This window comes from Podarcis vaucheri (assembly GCF_965113315.1).
Source record: "Podarcis vaucheri genome assembly, chromosome: 1".
In the NCBI taxonomy this organism is placed as follows: domain Eukaryota; kingdom Metazoa; phylum Chordata; class Lepidosauria; order Squamata; family Lacertidae; genus Podarcis; species Podarcis vaucheri.
Window position 1 is genome coordinate 92,620,981 of NC_138759.1, and position 19,410 is coordinate 92,640,390.

General features: G+C 41.9%; 1 protein-coding gene across 2 annotated transcripts in view; it reads left to right on the forward strand.

The window, feature by feature from the left end:
- The first annotated feature begins 358 nt into the window (after positions 1 to 358).
- Positions 359 to 19,410, forward strand: part of PTPN4 (protein tyrosine phosphatase non-receptor type 4) — an 81,328-nt gene continuing 62,276 nt past the window's right edge. The window contains exon 1 of one of the 2 annotated variants that reach the window (XM_082231215.1): positions 359 to 1,098. The gene's annotated coding sequence lies outside the window, so the exon portion shown is untranslated. The remainder of the gene's footprint in view (positions 1,099 to 19,410) is intronic. The other variant, XM_082231214.1, reaches the window with a different exon arrangement.

Here is a 19,410-nt window from a genome sequence, read left to right on the forward strand (position 1 = left end):
GTCACTACAGCTCTCATTCAAGCAGCCGCTCTCCTTCCCCGGCCTTTTGTAAGAGCCTCGCGAAATACTGCAAAAATCCACCCTTGGTTGCTCTGAATGAAGCCTCAACTTCGGAGAGGCTTACGGCCGTGACGGGCGCAGTCTCTGCCCTTGCAGCGACGGACGTCCCGGCCAGCCAACCGCTGCCTCGGAAAGGGAGACGGGCGGGGCTTCGGCCGGCGCAGCCAACCCCGTCGCGTGATTCGAGGCAGAAGCTAGGCAGCGACAGAGGAGAGGCGAAGGGGCGGGGGCGCGAGAGCGGGCAGAGTTCGGGCGCTTCTCGCGAGAGCTTGCCCCCTTCCCACTTTCCGCTGGGTGACTGCGCAGCTGCCATGTTGGTTGCTATGCTGCTGCCTGTCTGAAGGCAGGCTGGAGGAGAGGAAGGAGGGAGGCAGGCTCTGGGGTGGAGGAGGGGGAGGAAGACGGAGGAGGTGGCGGCGGCAGCTGCTGCTCGTTCTCGGCCCCCCGCTCAGTGCAGGCAGGCAGAGCCCCGGTGTTTAGCTACCGCCTCCCCCCCCCCGCCCCAGCCTCGGCCCCACGGCTGCAGGAGAAGGAAGAGAGGGGGAAGCCTCCTTTCGGGGTGGGAGGGAGGAAAAGGTCCGGGGGTGCCTTCCCCTCAGGCAGAGAGGGGTGACTGCTGAGACCCCTTCCCCCCTCTCCCCCTCCCTCTATTGGAGGGGGTGCCCGGTGGGTGGGGAGGGGGGGAGGCTGCGTTGCCTTCCCCCCTCCCTCCACCTGCTCACCCACCCACCCTTGCCTTTCTGTCTGCGGCAGGAATGTGGGGGGGCTTTGAGTTGAGAGGGGGGCGCTCACTGCAACGGTTGCTGGAGACCCCCATCCTATTCGCTTGCTGCTGCTGCTGCTCCTCGCGGGGTGCAAGAACTCGACTGAACTGAGCCTTTTCTGCGGGTTAAATTGAGCCTTTTGTGTGTGAGGTGTGTGTGTGTGTTGGGGGGCAAGACCCCCTTCCCACCTCCACTTTACCTTTTGGCTTCCCTTTTCTGGGTTGCTCCCTTGCTCCATTATCATCCTCTGGAAGGACGTGGCTGTTATATGAAGGTAAGAGGATATTACTGGGGGTTTCGGTTTTAAGTTTTCAAGTTAAAATGGGGGACTCCCTCTCTTCCAATTTTTTTTTAAATAATAACATTGTTACATGTTCTCGTTTCAAATGTTGGATGTGTGATATCCCTTACGTTAAGGATGTAGAGTTAAAAATTACCAGCCCACCCCCTAGATCGCTGTGGGTCTGAGTGCTAAATGTTGGACGACCCAATAGATGCAGAGGAATGTGTGGCAACAGGAAAGGAGGTGGGTGGGTGAATGACTGTTAAGAGTTGCCAAATCATAATTATCCAAAGTATTGATCTGGGGAGTGTAGCATTTATTTACAGTTGTGGATTTGTTGAATTATATAGTGTATATGGTGCTCCTTAAAAATGCAATATGCCTTCTTTGAGTGTGCTGTTTGCACTAGAAAGGGAGTTAAAGAGATGGTAATGTTAATGTTATTTTAGGTCAAGCAATTTTTCAGTTCAATATTGGTTCACTGAAGATTGGGAAGGTCCTGAAGAGGGTCTTTCCCCCCCTACCTTTGTTAGTCAAGCTGATGTATTTACCGTAGATGCAGACTGGTAACATTTGTATAAATGGTTTCTAAACCCAAAGGTTGTGTATGGTTGACAGTGTTGTGTTTGCGTTCTATTATGTTAGCTGAAGAAGCAGCAGGATTACGTTATTCTTAGGGGGAGTGGAGCCATGACAAAATTAGGTTGTGTGAAGGTGTGTAAGGGTCCTGTCTGGGTTCTTGATTGCATCGGTATTTGAAGAAATGCTTTTCTATCACCAAGGCATTCAAATAGGTCCTGAGATCAAAACGTTGCTCTATTGTGTTCCATTAATTTTTTTGCAGAATTATGATGTATGAAGTGTTACGTTACATTTGTATATTTAAAAAAACTAAAAAAGGCCAGGCATCAATTACTTTGAGGTGTATTTCCAAAAGACATTCTGTAAGATCAAAAGTCAAGCTAGAATGTGTTGCATTGTATTTTCAAGGGGTAGTTGCCTGTATAAAAGGTAAAGGGACCCCTGACCATTAAGTCCAGTCGCGGACGACTCTGGGGTTGCGGCGCTCATCTGTATATGTATGTACAAAAACCGAGGTTCCACTGTAGTATGAATGATCTTGCTTCTAGCAGCACAGTTAAGGGTGCATTACTGTGTGTCAATCTCAAATTAGCCATTCCTATAACTATGCATATACTAAATATGCAAGATAATAACTTTGAAAATAAAGAAATTATAATTAAAGGCTATTGCAGCTTTCTTTTCATTTTGATGTAGTTCCAGATGATCATAAGAACCCTAGGGTTACACTTCTTTGGGGGGATATGACACCTGACATATCTCATGTAAAACTCTCATTTGTCATCTTCCCTTTGAAAAAGATATCATGCCAAATCAGATGCCAAGGTTTAAAATGCCATTCAGAAGAACAATAAGGATAGTGGTAGTGTTTTCTATTTATGGCCCTAATTGATTTTGCTTTCTGAAATTACTTTTAAAAGTTCATAGCATAGCTTCACACTGATGAATTGGACCAGGGTTTCATATCAATAAGGTGGGGGAGAGCTCAATTTCAAGTTACTTTGTTTCTAAATTAGTGTATACAATTATCTTATTGAAGGGGTTTATGTTATAATAAGCAATTGTTACCTTTTCTATATCTTCTGAATATGCTCTTGTATGTCACCTGCAGAGGAAAGAATGTTCATGAAGGTTTTTCTACTGGCTACTTTTAAATGAAATATAGTTTGACATTATTGAATAAAGTAGCAATATTCATGTAGAAATAAAAACAATAGAGTTATATGCATGTAATAAATTAATAAAATTTGCAAAATTAGTATACTTAACATTTCTCTTGCTTTTTATGCTTCTGAAAGCTTAGGCTTCAGCATCATTCCAGATTGTGAAAATTGGACTTCAGAAGAATTCTTTAGGCATTTCCTCATCTCATGAATTACCCAGTCTAGAATACTATACTAGATCTTTTTTTCTTCATCTTTGTTTTGTCAATGGTTAAGTAATGCTTTGTAATGCGGGAGTCAGTATTTTCTGATACTGTTAGATGTTTTGTAAGCCAGTAAATCACCAGTGTATTACAGTAATATGACTTTGTCAGATGTACATTTCTGCAGCAGCATAGATTCACTAGCTAGCATGCTGCATAAAGATAACATAGCACTTACTATAATTCTTCTGTCCAATGTACTTTTGGCATCCTTATGCTTAATTTACTTTAGTTTTCCCCCCCTTCATACATTTTAATGGAATAACAGATGGTAGGCCTATTCAGAAGTAAGTCCCACTGAAGTAAGTGTGCAAAGGACTGCGCCCTAAATCCAGAATCTGGTATGTTATACCATCCCTTATGATGGTATGCATATTTAGAATGTCTCACTTTTTGATTGAAATTCTGTCCTGACTACTTCATTTAGGACCTATCCTGGGTCTTGCATGCCAATCAATAAATGTTTAGTATGGGCTAAATTAATTTTTGAAAATGCGCAGTAGTACAGGCCATTTCAAAAGAACATAAAGACATTGAAAGCAGATATGTTGATTGCATGTGTTTAAGTTCAGTCACGTGCCACTTCGATCCAATAAGGGGTAATTCATATGTGCAAGCAAGTTTCCATGTACAGGATGCCTCCATTGCATACTCAAATGGTTGCTGTGGTCAGTGTTAGAAACTCAGGTAGGCAAGTTTGGCGCCACATAACACCTGAAAACTAGGTTACGGGTGCACTAACAGAATGTCTAGGTGATATTATTATTTTTATTATTTATTGTATAACACGATTACAAAGCTGAAAATGAATGAACTCCAGCTAAAATCTTATGTTAAATTTTCATATGATCTAGTCCTCATCTGAAGACCGTAGAAAGCTCCCCTAATATTCTTATGTGAGTCCCTTCTCTAGTCTTCAGAGAGTGGTTGTAAGTGGGAAGGCAGAAAAAGGTACTCCATTCCTTCCACTCTGCAAACAAGCTCTTGATTGTCCCTAAACCCCCTTTCCTTCATATTATGTAATCTTTCTGGCACAACAATTAACACTTATTGCAGGCCTACACGTAGTCACGAAATTAAAAGACGCCTGCTCCTTGGGAGAAAGGTGATGGCACACTTAGACAGTATCTTAAAAAGCAGAGACATCACCTTGCCAATAAAGGTCCGTATAGTTAAAGCCATGGTTTTCCCAGTAGTGATGTATGGAAGTGAGAGCTGGACCATCAAGAAGGCTGATCGCCGAAGAATTGATGCTTTTGAATTATGGTGCTGGAGGAGACTCTTGAGAGTCCCATGGACTGCAAGAAGATCAAACTTATCCATTCTTCAGGAAATCAGCCCTGAGTGCTCACTGGAAGGACAGATTGTGAAGCTGAGGCTCCAATACTTTGGCCACCTCATGAGAAGAGAAGACTCCCCCTCATTCACGGTAGAGGAACATGAGGTGAGACAGGTTTTGAGGATGGCGAATCCGAGGAAGGCGGCTGGACCTGATGGCATCACTGGAAAGGTGTTGAAGGGCTGTGCGGATCAGCTGGCGAGGGTCTTTACTAAGATCTTCAATAAGTCCTTACACCAGTCTATTGTCCCACCCTGCCTGAAGTCGTCAACTATTGTCCCTCTGCCTAAAAAATCCACAATCAGTAGTTTGAATGACTATAGACCAGTTGCACTGACTCCAATCATCATGAAGTGTTTTGAGAAACTGGTGCGCCGTCACATTATCTCCTGTCTTCCATCAACTTTTGACAACTACCAGTTTGCATACAGAGCAAATAGATCCACAGAAGACGCCATCAATACCACTCTCCATGCTGCTCTGTCCCATCTGGAGCAGCCGGGGAGTTATGTGAGGCTGCTGTTTGTGGATTTTAGCTCTGCTTTTAACACTATCCTCCCCCATAGACTGGTGTCCAAGCTAGAGGCGATTGGACTCTCCAACTCCACCTGTCTCTGGGTTTTGGATTTTTTGTCAGAACGTTCCCAGAGGGTTAGAGTAGGGTCACACATGTCCACAGCCCTTAGCCTTAACACCGGCTCACCACAGGGTTGTGTGTTGAGTCCCCTGCTCTACACTATCTATACGTATGACTGTACAGCCATCTATTCCAGCAACAAAATCATCAAGTTTGCTGATGACACTACGGTGGTAGGGCTCATTTCAGGAGGGGATGAGTCCGCCTATCGGGACGAGGTGGAGCGGCTCTGTGTTTGGTGTGGAGAGAACAATCTGGCTCTTAATACGGCTAAGACCAAGGAATTGGTGGTGGATTACAGGAAAAAAAAGGCGGACATTCAGCCCTTGTATATCAACGGGGAACGGGTGGAGAGGGTGGCGGAATTCAGGTTTTTGGGAGTAGCTATCGATCAGGACATGACTTGGAGCGCACATACCACTGCTCTGGTGAAGAAGGCCCAGCAGAGAATTTATTTCCTCAGACTTTTAAAGAAGAACAATCTGAGTGAGAGACTGCTGGTGTCCTTCTACCGAGGCTCCATAGAGAGCATTCTTACATACTGTATTTGTGCTTGGTTCTCCAGTTGTACAGCTAGGGAGAGGAAGGTGCTCCAGAAGGTCATAACCACAGCCCAAAGGATTATTGGTCATCCTCTCCCATCTTTGGAAGAACTGTACGGTTCCCGTTGTCTTAGGAAAGCAAATAACATCCTGCAGGATTCATCTCACCCGGGACACTGTCTGTTTGCACTACTGCCTTCTGGCAGAAGATATAGAAACATCAAGTCAAAGACAAATAGACTGAAAAACAGTTTCTATCCAAGAGCTGTGGCCCTTTTGAATGCTGTAACTCGTTAGTGTGACCTGGGAGTTTGATGGGTGTGGTGTGGGTGTGGCTGGAATGTGGTTTGTTTGGTTGTTGTTGTTGTCTTGCTTTTGTTGTTTTAAGGGATGGCATCCAATTTCGTTGCACTTTGTGCAATGTTGCACTTGTGTAATGACAATAAAGAATCTATCTATCAAAAGACCCTGATGTTGGAAAAGATTGAGGGCACAAGGAGAAGGGGACGACAGAGGACAAGATGGTTGGACGGTGTTCTCGAAGCTACAAACATGAGTCTGACCAAACTGCGGGAGGCAGTGGAAGACAGGAGTGCCTGGCGTGCTCTGGTCAATGGGGTCACGAAGAGTCGGACACAACTAAATGACTAAACAACAACAGCAGGCCTACACAACTGATGGCAGAGACATCCACCTTGAGTGACCAGTTTGCACAACCTAAGACTTCAGTGTCCCTCAATGACCCCACTCCAAATTTTATTTAGATTTTAAGCACTACTGAGATAGTCTGAGGTAAATAACACTTTAAAATGCACAACTTAAACTGTCATAAACTAACCAGATAGTATAGTTCAAATTAAAAGCATATCATACATTATGCCCCACGTACATTAAACAAGGCAAGTAAAACTTAACCAAAACATGTTGGGTTTAAAACACAAACAAAAAGTTCTGGAAAGCACAAACTCAAGGAATGAAGCTTAATCCCCAAATACCTTTCCTTCTCAGCAGATGTTATCTGATATTGCTCCAACTTCCTGGACTCACCAACCATCCTAATACTGGGATATTACTGGCAAAGACTGTCTCTCCCCACCCCCAATAGGTACACACATAGCTCTTACATGGCACCTAACCCCTACATCCACTACTAACTTTTGCTTCTGCCAGAAAGCCTTTAGATAAACTCTTAACTGCTTCCCAGTGCAGTATCACTCCCAACATCCATCATGCCTACCCACGTTCCCTTTCTCCTCTCCAAGCTGACTCCTGGAATGCCAACATATCCCTTCTAAGGAGTTATTCCACATGTACCCCCCCTTTCTTTCTCACACATGAAAAGGCTTAACATGACAGGTGATAGCTCAGTTGGTTAGAGCATGGTGCTGGTATTAGTGCTGGCAAGTAGTGGTGCCAAGGTTTCAGGTGTGGGGCAGCTGCGTATTCCTGCATTTCAGGGGGTTGGACTTGATGATACTTAGTGTCCCTCCCAATTCTACAATTCTATGATCCCTTCATGTTTCTCCAAACCACATTGTCCCCACATGCTGATACTCTTCATTGCCCTTCCTCATGCTCCTTCCATGTTTTGTCATGTCTTCTTGGCACTTTTAATAGTTGCCAGCTTTAAGAGCCTTACCACCCCAGCCCACAGAGGTGTGTGCCCCATGGGCCAGTATGGTGTGGCTGCATCCAGGCTGGGTCCCCGCAAAAGTCCCGGAGCCGGGGAGGAGGAGCGGACAATGCCACCAAGGCAACCAGAGTGGGGAGAGGTAACCCACTGCAGCCAGCCATAGGGAGCTGAGCTGGGTGAGGAAGTAGGTGGAGGCAACGGAAGTCAGGCGCTCCGAGAGCACCCCACAGAAAAAGAGAAGCAGTGATGACTGGCTGGTGTCTCAGAGCAAGCTGCCTGGCTCCACCGTCAGAGCCCAGCCTGGCCCTGCAATAGGGCAGGGGGAGGGAGGGAGAGAAGCACCTATCCAGGTGGCCTGGCCACTTCAGTGTGGCTGCTGTGAGGTGCCATGCACTTTGGCTCATGCTGCAGCGTACACTGAGGAAGTTTCCCTCAGCAGTAACAATTTTACTTGTGAGTCGCACAAGGCGGCATTTTGAGTTCTGTGCTGTCCGCAGTGCCATCCAGGTGACTTACGATATGGTGCAAGCAGGGGTAGTGTCTCTCAGCAGCAATTTTACTTGTGAGTTGGGCAGGTTGGCACTTTGACTCTCACACCGCTCACAGCACCACCCAGGTGACTTGCGCTGCAGCAGGCGGGTGGGGGGCCTTTTACTCTTGAGTCTCAGGCGCCATACAACATGACCATGATGCAAAATAACCTTAGCACCCGGGGAGTTTGGATGCTGGTTGTGGTGGTCCAGGATCTCCCTAATTCCATTGCCTTGTCCTGGACAGTCTATTCTGGACGTGATCCAGAAGAACGTGTAGCAGGAGATTGTTCTGCTGCTGTTCTTGGGAAACTCCATTCCTTTGGTTGGAAGGAGGGGGACATGGTGCAAACACCTCCTTCCTGCTATTCGTCTTTTTGGGGTGGGGAGGGGAGAGGACTCCAAGTGCTGCTCTAGTCATAGAATTGTGAATCTATGGATGACTGAAAAACTAATCCCATTGTTTTCACTTTGTGGTTTTCGTGCAACTACAATATAGTGGAAGGATGAGTAAAGACAACAGTGTGCCTGGGGAATGCCAGTAGCTTAAAGCCAAAAGCTCATTTGAAGAAGCTGTGTATACATGGTTATTGCTGGCAACATTTATGTGTCTTTCTGGCTTCACATAGATCTTTTTTTTTGGGGGGGAGGGGTTAATTTACCTAAGTGGTATTGTAGAAACATCTGTAGTTTCCTGAAAAGCAGAATGAGTGATGTTTTTGTACATGCACATTTCTTTTGCTATCTATTTTTCTGATATATTGGGCTTGGATAAATTTGTATTTAAAAACAATTGTAGTGCTGCAAAAATATTGTGCATAGTTTTGTTGCTCTAGCTTATGTTTACCTTTCTAATTCCCAGTTTTTGTAGTTCTTCAAGCTTTGACATTAGAAGAGTAGAACTATCACTTGGTATAGTTATCTCAAGTACACCATGAACAATGTCTGGATTTTTTTTAACTGACATCACTTTCTAAACATGAAAATGTCACTTAAGGTTGCATATTGACTAAGGATGTCTTTTTGGTTTTAGCCTCTGTATTGCAAAACATGTACAGGGTGTATGTGGATTTCATTACAGCATCTCCAGGTGGGTCTCTGCTGTAGGCACTCCTACATAAACAGTCTACAGAGATTCCCAATAAGTACTGACTTATGGGGAATCTATCTGGCTTCTCCTTGTAGGAGATCAGGCTACGCCATAAGTGGCCAACCTGCAACAAAAGCTAGTAAACCAGTATAGCATGGCCTGCTTGCCTGATACTGGCATGTCATGACTAAGTGCTTGTCTGCTTGTTCATCTGGCTCAAAGAAACAGTAAGAGGCAGAATGTCAAAGGCAAATCAGGTTGCATATGTGCTTCAGTATGTTCATCAAGGATAGCATTATCTCATTGTTGGAGCCTGACTTGTGGCACTTACCCACACTAGTTGGATGGGGATGTTATAGCATTAACATCTAGGAATTGGTAGGATTGGGTGTAAGCTAGCACTGTAAATACATACTTTTGTCTCTGTGTGAAATTTCATTGATTTCTACACATACACATACATGAAGCTGCAAAATATTAAGACGGATTCAAATATTATGTATTTTGGTGCACAAATAGGCATATAACATGTTACTGCAGCAAATATGTGTCTTATGCATATAGTCATCATGAATCCAGAATGGGCTGCAACTCCATGTTGTATACACATCCTGGCGAACTAGTATGTGGAATGGTCCACACCTAAAGCAGTTAAAGCCATTCCGTGAAAATGGTGACTGACACAGATGTGCATTTTTATTCAATATTATAGCATTTTTAACAGATCCTAGTAATTTAGAGTCATTGACTATGATAGTAGGTTGTAAACAATACACGAAACAGCATGAGCTATAAGTTAAAGTACATTTGCAGGGAGCAGTTCTGAATACACGGGACCTTGTTTATAGCTGAAATATAACAATTCTGGTGTAGCTAATAGATTGTGACTATTGTGTTTTAAGGGGGAGGGGCAATTCATTATATCTCAGGAAACTTTGCAATATTATTATTATTATTATTATTATTATTATTATTATTATTATTATATCCTGCCCACTCTGGACGGCTTACAACTTATATAAAAACACAACCAAACATCAGACATTAAAAAACAGAATATTCTATGCAGACAACAAACCAATAAATCAATGGAAATCAATAATAACAGTAATAACAGCAATAATAAACAGTTTACAGTTATATTAAAATAACCGCCAACCCCAACTAAACATTTAAAGATCCCCAGCCCAACAAAAACAAAAAAAGAGGAACCAAAATTAGAACCATCTAAAACATTGTAAAACATTTTGGCCAGCTGCCCCAACCCAAGAGCTGTTCGTGCAATGGCTTCCCAGGAGTCTCTTTTGGCTGTTCAGTGTGAGTCTGGGCCCTGCCTCCTAGGCCAGGTAAAAATGGGCCTTGCAGCAGGGAGCAGTCTTTCTTCCAGCACTCATGGCAGTTGCTGTATTGTCCTTGGAAATAAGATATATTTTAGTCATATGTGACTAACGCCATTAGCCTAGTTCCTCAAGTTGCAGTACAACTGTGAGGCCCTGTTTTTGGTGATCTGCTGCCTTAGCTACTTGGATTTCTCATCCTGAGTGCTTACATTTTGATAAGGGATTGGGTGATATACAATATTTTTGATACTAAAAGCTAGGTATGCCAATGGTTGATAACTGGCCATCCTTCTTTTCTGGCTGGTTAAAATTCTTTGTAACTGAGATACTCATAAATTGATCCAGCAAAAGGTATTGCTTAACACTTTTGTACTTGGCATTATTCGGTTGGATCCAGCTTCTACTTCTGGAAGCTTCCTTAGCCTGATTTTCAGGGCTTCTCCCTTCCCCCTCAGTCCCCAAGCCACACCCCATCATTTTCAGCAGGTTCTGCTGACCTCTGGGAGAGGCTTTATAGTTTACAGGGAACTGATAGGGGAGGGGGGGAAACCAGTCTGACATTGATTTTTCTCTGAATCCAACACATTCTTGTATTATTAAATTGGCTTAATGTGTATCTTGCACTAACAAATGTTCATATGCTGTAATGTTGCTTTTGTCTAGGCTGGCTGCTTGGCTAAGAAGAGTTTCACACTTCCAAAGTTAAAAGATGGCTTGGATTCTCCAGAAATAATCCATTGAGAGTAGTAGTTTGAAACCATTGGCTTTAAACATATATGAAAACACACAATCTGTTGTTGAGGTTACCAGGAATTGATTTATGCCACCCTGCTTTTCACACCAGTCCTTTTCTGATTTTCTCATTTACTGATCAGCCTTTGGATTTTCTGTAGTACTTACTGTCCAGGCTCCCTTGCCCAAGCTACAACATGGTTGAACAAGCAAATCTTTCTTTTGAGACAAACAACTGTTCTTTCTTTTTGTACCATGTGCATTCTGGTGCCATCACTGCTTACAAAGTGATGGAAAGTCATCAGTTAGTTTCACCCTGCCTTTACTCAAGCTGCTGTGAAATTGTTATGTACAGAAATAGTCATGCTGCAAGTGTGCAGCGGGAAACTGAAGAGTGTACTGTGGTGTCATGAGGAGGGACAGGGTCACAGAAAGGTGTGGAACTAGGCAGCACAAGTAAGCACAGCTGCTGCCTGTCCCCTAACACTATTTGATGGCATTGCTATAGCTACAGTACGTATGACACAGTGATTCATAGGCCACTTATAATAATGTAGTCTTATTGATTTCAGTGAAAGTGCATCAGAGTAAATAGTTTGCATATGCCAGGGATACCTTGTTAGCTCTTCGCAGATTTTAAAGAGTACAATATAGTGTTGGCCATTTGACTTGCAAAATGAATACAGTAGTCAGTAATTCAGTCAAATACTGGTCAGTTATGCTGTACAGTACTTGCAAACAAGGAAGAAGAGGAGACTTCCTGATAGATTTTCTTACACCATCCTCATCTTTCCCACTGGGGTGAGGGAAGCCAGCTGCAACGTTGTATCAGCTGAGCAGGGTGGAGGGAGTCATCCTCAGTATCTTAAGGTAAAAAACATTCATTGTTTTCCCTTTTTCTGATAATGGAGGCTTCAGAAAACTTGGCTACCCATAGCAGTTTACTGGTACAGTGGTACCTCTGGTTGCGAACGGGATCCGTTCTGGAGGCTCGTTCGCAACATGAGCAGAACGCAATCTGTGTGCGCGCAGGTTGCGGTTTTCCACTTCTGTGCATGCACGTGGCGTCATTTTGTGCTCATGCGCGAGCTGCGAAACCCCGGAAGTAACCCTTTCTGGTACTCCTGGGTCGCTGCGGGACGCAGCCTGAAAACGCTCAACCTGACACAAACGTAACATGAGGTATGACTGTATTGGTACTTATCTTAAAATTTTAAATTATTCTTTTTGTCTATAGAGAAAGTATAGGTTTAAATAATTACTGAAGACAACTCCCCTGAACTTCAGGTTTAACAATTTTCGCAGTAGAAGGAATTGTAATTATGACTTAGATGAAGAATGATCTGTAGCTGTACAGAGGAATCTGGAAAAAGAATTCTCGTGAGTCCTGTGTCAGAATTCACTGTGGGATGTTTTCTTAAACACAGCTCAGTAAAAAGTTGTTTTTTAGGGTGACCAGACTCTGCAATAATAAAGCAAATTGAATCTTTTCGACCGTATGCCAGTAACTTGTGCAGGTGTTGTTGGCAGGTCTGTTGATGCTTTATCAGTGTATGAGGTATATATGTACTGGGAAGTGGAGTTCACGACATCTTTGTATCTCCCCCTCCCCTCACCAAATTAAATAGAAAAGGTGGCTTTATTCACCATTTGGGTTGATTGCTAGTCTTGGGAGTTCTTGGCACAATCTCCTTGTTCTTGAAAGCCTTTTTTTGCTTCTTTACATTTAGCTTTCCAAGTTCTCTACAGCATCTTCTTGTCCATTATTTTTTCCCTTTTCCTCCCATTTGACCTGCCTTGTCTCTCTCACTAAAGCAATAGAAAACATGTTGTGATGTAACTTACCTTTATTGTGTTAGCACACCAGTGACTTGTTAAAATTACTACTTTCCCCTGTGATAAGTAGGTAGGATTTGGTAGCTGATTTTTTTAATACTTTGCTTAAGAAGCAAGGTCTACAGTTACTTTGTGATTTCTAGGAATATTTTCTGTGAACTTTCTTGCTAGCGAGAAGTTTAGTTGTACTCTCAAGTCACAAGTGAAGTGTTGTTTCAATTCATTCTTCAGTGAATAATCAATGGATTTTTAAGAGGATGCACATCTCTGGAACACTGTCAGACTTATAAATATTTATGATGTGGAGGGAAAGCACAGTGGTTGTGCTAGTAATTTTTAATTGCTTGGCTCTTTTTATAGCTTAAAGTCTTCTAATTTCAAGCTAATCAGTTAAAATTAAATATTCTTGTGGAATACCTTCTCTTCCAAATCTTACAGTGTGCTTTATTATTTCTAGACTGGTCCATTTCGGATTTGTTCCATTGTTTACATGTACTGTTTTGAAGTATGTACAGTCTTAGTGATTCTTCACTTACATGGGAGATATCCAGTTGGTGTCCCTCTGCTGGCAGAAAGCATCTACAAGTTGCATGGGGAGGGTGACAGTCTTCAGCAGTTTCCCTCCCCCATCTGCTCTGGATAACTGCTCAGCAGATGGAGGTTGGGGCAGGGAACTGCAGGAAGAGAAGGAATTGCCAGACATTGCCTCCTTTCCTGTTCCTAGATGCCTTCTATAAGCAAAGGGACACCAATTGGATATCTCCCTATCTGTCATTTCTCTTACTCCAAGATTTCTGGGGATAATAAATTTTGGATAGAGAAGAATAGAATGCTAAAGGTGTCTTTTGGCACATTCAGGATATGTACTTGTTAGGAAGAGCAGTGCTGATATAAACAGTATAAAATTTCCACGTCTGTATTTGATAGTTGAAAATTGTTTTAGAAATTTGCTCTTACTTCTACTATTAACCCATATGTGTACATCAGCATCTAAGTACACTTCTCTTAAATGAGTCACACTGATTTCACTTTGAAAGAATGGCATTCTAAATAGAAATCATCACAATGCATTTATTCATTGCTAGTGCTGATTCCACTAAAATATTATGCAAAATAAATATTCAAGTAAAACTGCAGCAGGTATAATTTATTTATTCATTTTGGAACCACCCATTAACCCAAAGGTTCCCATCCAAAGCACAGTGTTAATATATAATACTGATATTTCAAGTCCTGATAGGTGATATCTGACAAAGTAAGTTAGTGCAAAGACTTCTGGCTGTGCAACAGAACTTATTGTTCCTGCATGCCCACTAAATTTGCTCTAGGTTTTCTCCAAGCCCTCTGTAGCAGATTTGAAGGGCTCACAGGGAGATGAAAGGGTGTAGTTCCATTTTGCAGAACTATTTTGTTGGGTACTTCCTAATGGGTTGATTATAGAGAAGTACAGGTATAGTTGGGCTAGTGCAACAGGGCTTTCCTGCCCCTTCCGCTCCACTGCACCCTAAAAATCTCTGGAATGACATGAGACCGGCAGCAGAAAGAGAGCTGTAAGAATTCCAGTGATGCAAGCCATCTTTTGCATTCAACCCATTTTGCCTTAAATTCTGGCTTTGGTATTTTTTGTGTCTTAAAAGTATTTATAGATTTGTGTAGAAATCTTAACTTGGTGCATTTTATTGAATTCAGATTAGTTTAAAAATATTATTGGGATTTCATAAGCTAATCACTTTCAGAAATGCTACCCTATCCAGAAAAAAATGCCAAATATATGGCTATTTGTTATGCTTGGTGCTTTTTTTCCTAGAAAAAAATGGTGCTGGTACTCATTGTGAAGTTGTTACACTAAGTGTCACACTTTGAACAGTAAGTACAAGATTTAGCCCCAACCCGCTGCACCCAGGGTTCATCTTTTTTTCCTCCTTCCACGCCCATTCTGACCAAGAAATACTGAAATACAAATTATTCCACACCTAGAGACTTACAAGTATAAAGTTGAGACCAACAGGTTGAGACCATACATCAGCCATACCCAAAATAATGTGCTTCTGCCACCCCTGATTATTTGTCATGCTGGCTAGGGCTGATGGGAGTTGCAGTCAAGCACATCTGGATGGCTGAGGAAGACTACTTTAAGGACATTTATTTCTGTGGGTCTATTCTGACTATGGCTTAGGTGGTTAAAACCCACATAAAAGTAATGTATTGGCCAGCAAGGCATTAATTCACAGCTTAAAACTCTCCCTGTAGATTGTTAATTTAAAAAGAAGTGTCTTTGATTTATAGTTAACATGGCAGTTTATGAAAAAGTCAGCACAGACAGAACAATTATATAAAAAAATACATTTTGGGACTAGAGGAAATCGTGCATATGCCTCAAAATGTGTTAAGCAACAGATTTTTGGATCCTTCATGAATGCAATATCAGTATCAGTTCATTGGAAGTCTGCTGTTCAAATAAAACTGTTCCAACATAAAGCAACCAATTGCTTATCCTAGTATGCACTTGATTTTTCTTAGATTAATACTGGCTCACTCACCTAGTTGCTATAAATCTTTTTGCATCAATAAAACTAGTAGAGGCATTCTATAAAACATTTGAGGATCTGATGGCCCCACATATGACTAAACTATACAAATATATTCTAACCTGGGGGCCCATTACCACCAATCTGGAAACAATTGAGAATAGTAGCAATCCCCAGATAATACAAGGAACCCCTCAAAGGTAGAATCTTAATGTACAGGTCTTTCTGTATGGCCTGTATATTTTCAATATACAGGCAAATGTTTCCAACGCATTCATTTCTGCTTAGGTTTATAAAGGCAAATGTTTCCAATGCATTCATTTCTGCTTAGGTTTTCTTCCTTGTAGTTTAATAGATTGTGATGAAGAAGAAAACAAAGAGAGGGGATAGATTAGAATACAGTGCCTGTAATCCAAACACTTTCATCTGAACTAGAGAAATTTCAAGTTAGACTGAGATTAAGACAGGCATGTCCAAATTCCGTTTCGGGGTCTAATCTGGCCCGCTGGTCAGTCTAATCCAGCGCCTGTGGGAGTTTATTGGGGGGGGGGTAAAATCCTTTAAAAAACCCCCACAACTTCCAACTTCAATCTTAAAAAAAGCTCAACAACTTTGGTTGGCCCTTTGGCTGGCCCTCACGGCCATTCACTTCATCAAATCTGGCCCTCTTTGAAAAAAATTTGGACACCAGTGGATTAAGAGCTTTATTCTGATCACAACAATTGAATCAATTAACACATGTGTATAGAGGCCTGTGACTTCATCTAAATATCTAATTCACCTGATATATTCAGTTATATCACTGTTGCTGCTTTCAAGTGATAGTGTTTGATCAAGTATCTAGGGCACAATAACAAATTTTTGCATGAGAAAAAGTATCCCAGGACTTAAGGATATGTGTGGAAATCCGATAGTTGGATTCTACCCCAGATTAAAATGGAACAAAGCAAACAACCCCCCCCCCTATGTGACGGGGAGATGTCTAAGTGCGAATTCCTGCCCTTGGTATGGTAGTTTGTTGCTTGTAGGCGAATTTAATGGTGGGGAGCTTTCAAACACGTGCTTCTTTCCCCTGATTTTAAAGCAATGATGAGGGAATTGTTTGGCTTGATTGGTAATTGGGTTTGGCAAAATGGTCTCTGATTGTTGCCACTACAGCAGTCAAGGGGCCACGAAAGAAGGGACAAATACAAAGTACTTTTGGATCCCAGGAAATAATGTTTTACAGTGCACCTGATGTCCATGTTAAGGATTCAGACATCTTGAAAACTACATTTATTCGGGCTCCTGGTTGTTGGCATAAGTGTAGAAATGAAGCAAATGACTCTCCAATGACACTTTGGAACCATTGCCAAGAAAGCTATTAAATTTCCGGTTTTGGCTCCCTTTTTGAAACATAGTCAAGCATTGACTTCTGAGTTGCGACCTAAAATGAAAACTTTGGGATACTACTATTCCAAAATGGAGCTGTTGCTGGAGAGTAGTATTACATGCATATTTCTTCTCCATGAATGTTTAGATCAGCTTTCAGGTACTATGTGTAAACCAGCCTATCATAGCTGGTTTTTGTTTTTTAACCAAATACCAGTATCTGATAGCTTTCAGTTTAACCTTTTTATTAGACTTTCTCCACCTGTACAGACATGCACAGTCCATCAGCATACAGATTGCATACAGTCTAGACACCATGAAACATCAAGTTTATCCATCAGAATAATGATATTATTAAAAATATCCCAAAAGGAACATGGATGTGTATGTGGAAAGACATCCTGCTATATGTATGAATCTTAAGGATATTTATTTTTTTAAAAAAAGATATTTAGGTGGCATTTGTCTCTGTTTAGTTTGAGCGATATATACAGAGAACTTTTTTCTTTTCTTTGTACAAAGGAATTGTACAGAGAATTGTGTGTGTACATTTGGACGGTTTTCTCAATGGAACATTTCAGTCTGAATGTTTGAACAGGTCACAACATCACTATACAAATGTGTATTTTCACAATAAAAGGTTCCTAGGTATTTTCTTAAATTTATTCTTTCTTTTCAACCTATTTATTTATTTAGTCTTTATTTATTTAGTCATTCCCCACTTCTCCCCCTGACAGGGATTCTGACATTGTATACCTTCACAAGTAACATGTTTAGCAATCCTGAGATACAAATTTGGACTCACTTCTACCATATGAAATAAACTTTTCAAGTTTATTGAAGTCCTAGTTTAAATGATATTTTTTTTGGTTTGGATTTCTCTTTGTATTAGAAAGCACATCAAGCACAAGCTGTGATGTATGTTTCGAAGATCATATAGAGTTCACAGTTCATACTAAATCTGTCACTTATCCCTGCTGAAACAAAAGTGATCTTACTATCTTTTGTTTGGTTCTTAGCAATTGCCTATTGGCTTGTGCCCCCCCCAATAATTCATGGGATTTAGAATATCTAGTAACATGTAGATATTTAATTATTCAAATTTAAACAACTCCATTCATCCTAAGAAATATTTACTAACATAATTGGGAAACCTTGTAATAATAACAACAGATTAGATTAGGAACAGCTAAATCTCTTTTTTTGCTTGATCTCTACACCTTCAATTTTCTCTCCCCAGTTGAGTTCTTTCAATAATCTCTGTTAATGTTAATGGGAATAAGAAAATGAACAGTAATTAAAAAAATTGGGAGAACTCAAGTCTTTATAGTTGAAATTCTAGAATACCAGTATAATTGGATTCTTCTCCACCTATGAAAAAATTCTCAAGTTTTTGAACATGGTCATAATTTTATGCATGATAACTGGCATAACAGGTGAGAACCGAAAGTGCACAAATATTTTGAAAGCCCGAAAGGAGGATTTGCATATGTCATATACCATGCATATTGTTTTCAGATTCCCAGCCTTCCTCCAGGATCTCTGGTGGTGATTTTCCATCTCATAACTCTGTGAAATAGGTTAGACTGAGAGGTAATGACTTGCCCAAGGCCACCTACAGAGTTTCATACTGTTCAGGGATTTGAATATGGATTCCCACAAGTTTAACATTAACCACAACATCCCACAGTGTCCCAATGTTATATTGCTCGACAGGAATAATTGAGGAGTAGATTAAAACAGAAAAATCACTCTTTGACAGTTTCATAGAACAGGAATCTTATGTAGAGAGAATCATATGCTTAAGTATTATAAACGTGCTCTCACGGCCTTACCTTGTACTGCATGTTTAATGGTAACTACTAAAACTACTGGGGACGCTGGTGGCGCTGTGGGTTAAACCACAGAGCCTAGGGCTTGCCGATCAGAAGGTCGGCGGTTCGAAACCCCACGACGGGGTGAGCTCCCGTTGTTCGGTCCCGGCTCCTGCCCACCTAGCAGTTCGAAAGCACGTCAAAGTACAAGTAGATAAATAGGTACCCGCTCCAGCGGGAAGGTAAACGGCGTTTCCGTGCGCTGCTCTGGTTTGCCAGAAGCGGCTTAGTCATGCTGGCCACATGACCCGGAAGCCTGTCTGCGGACAAACGCCGGCTCCCTTGGCCTATAGAGCGAGATGAGCGCCGCAACCCCAGAGTCGGTCACAACTGGACCTAATGGTCAGGGGTCCCTTTACCTTTACTTCACTAAAACTACTAAGAAACCGTTTCCCATATGGTAGTGACTATTGCATGGGAAACTTCATTTGCAAACCAGTCTTAAGATATTACCTTTGTGTGCAGAATTGGTAAAATAGTCTAAAATTGGCTGGATCAGCCAAGTGGTCCATCTAACTCAGCACCCACTTCTTATGGTGTCCAACCAGATGCCTGTGGAAAGCTCTCAACAGCACTCTCCCCTCCTGTGGCCCCTTGCAACCAATATTTAGAAACATATTGCCTCTGACAGTGTAGGTAGAATATATCAATCATGGCTAGTAACTTCTGATAGTTTTATCCTCCATGAATTTGTCTAATCCTCTTGACACAGCAGGAGCCAGTGTGGTGTTCCACAGATACTGCTTGACTACAACTCACATCATCCCTGACCATTGTGCATGCTGGCTGGGGCTGATGGCAGTTGGAATCCCAGCTACGTGTGGGAGGTACCCGTCCCCATTT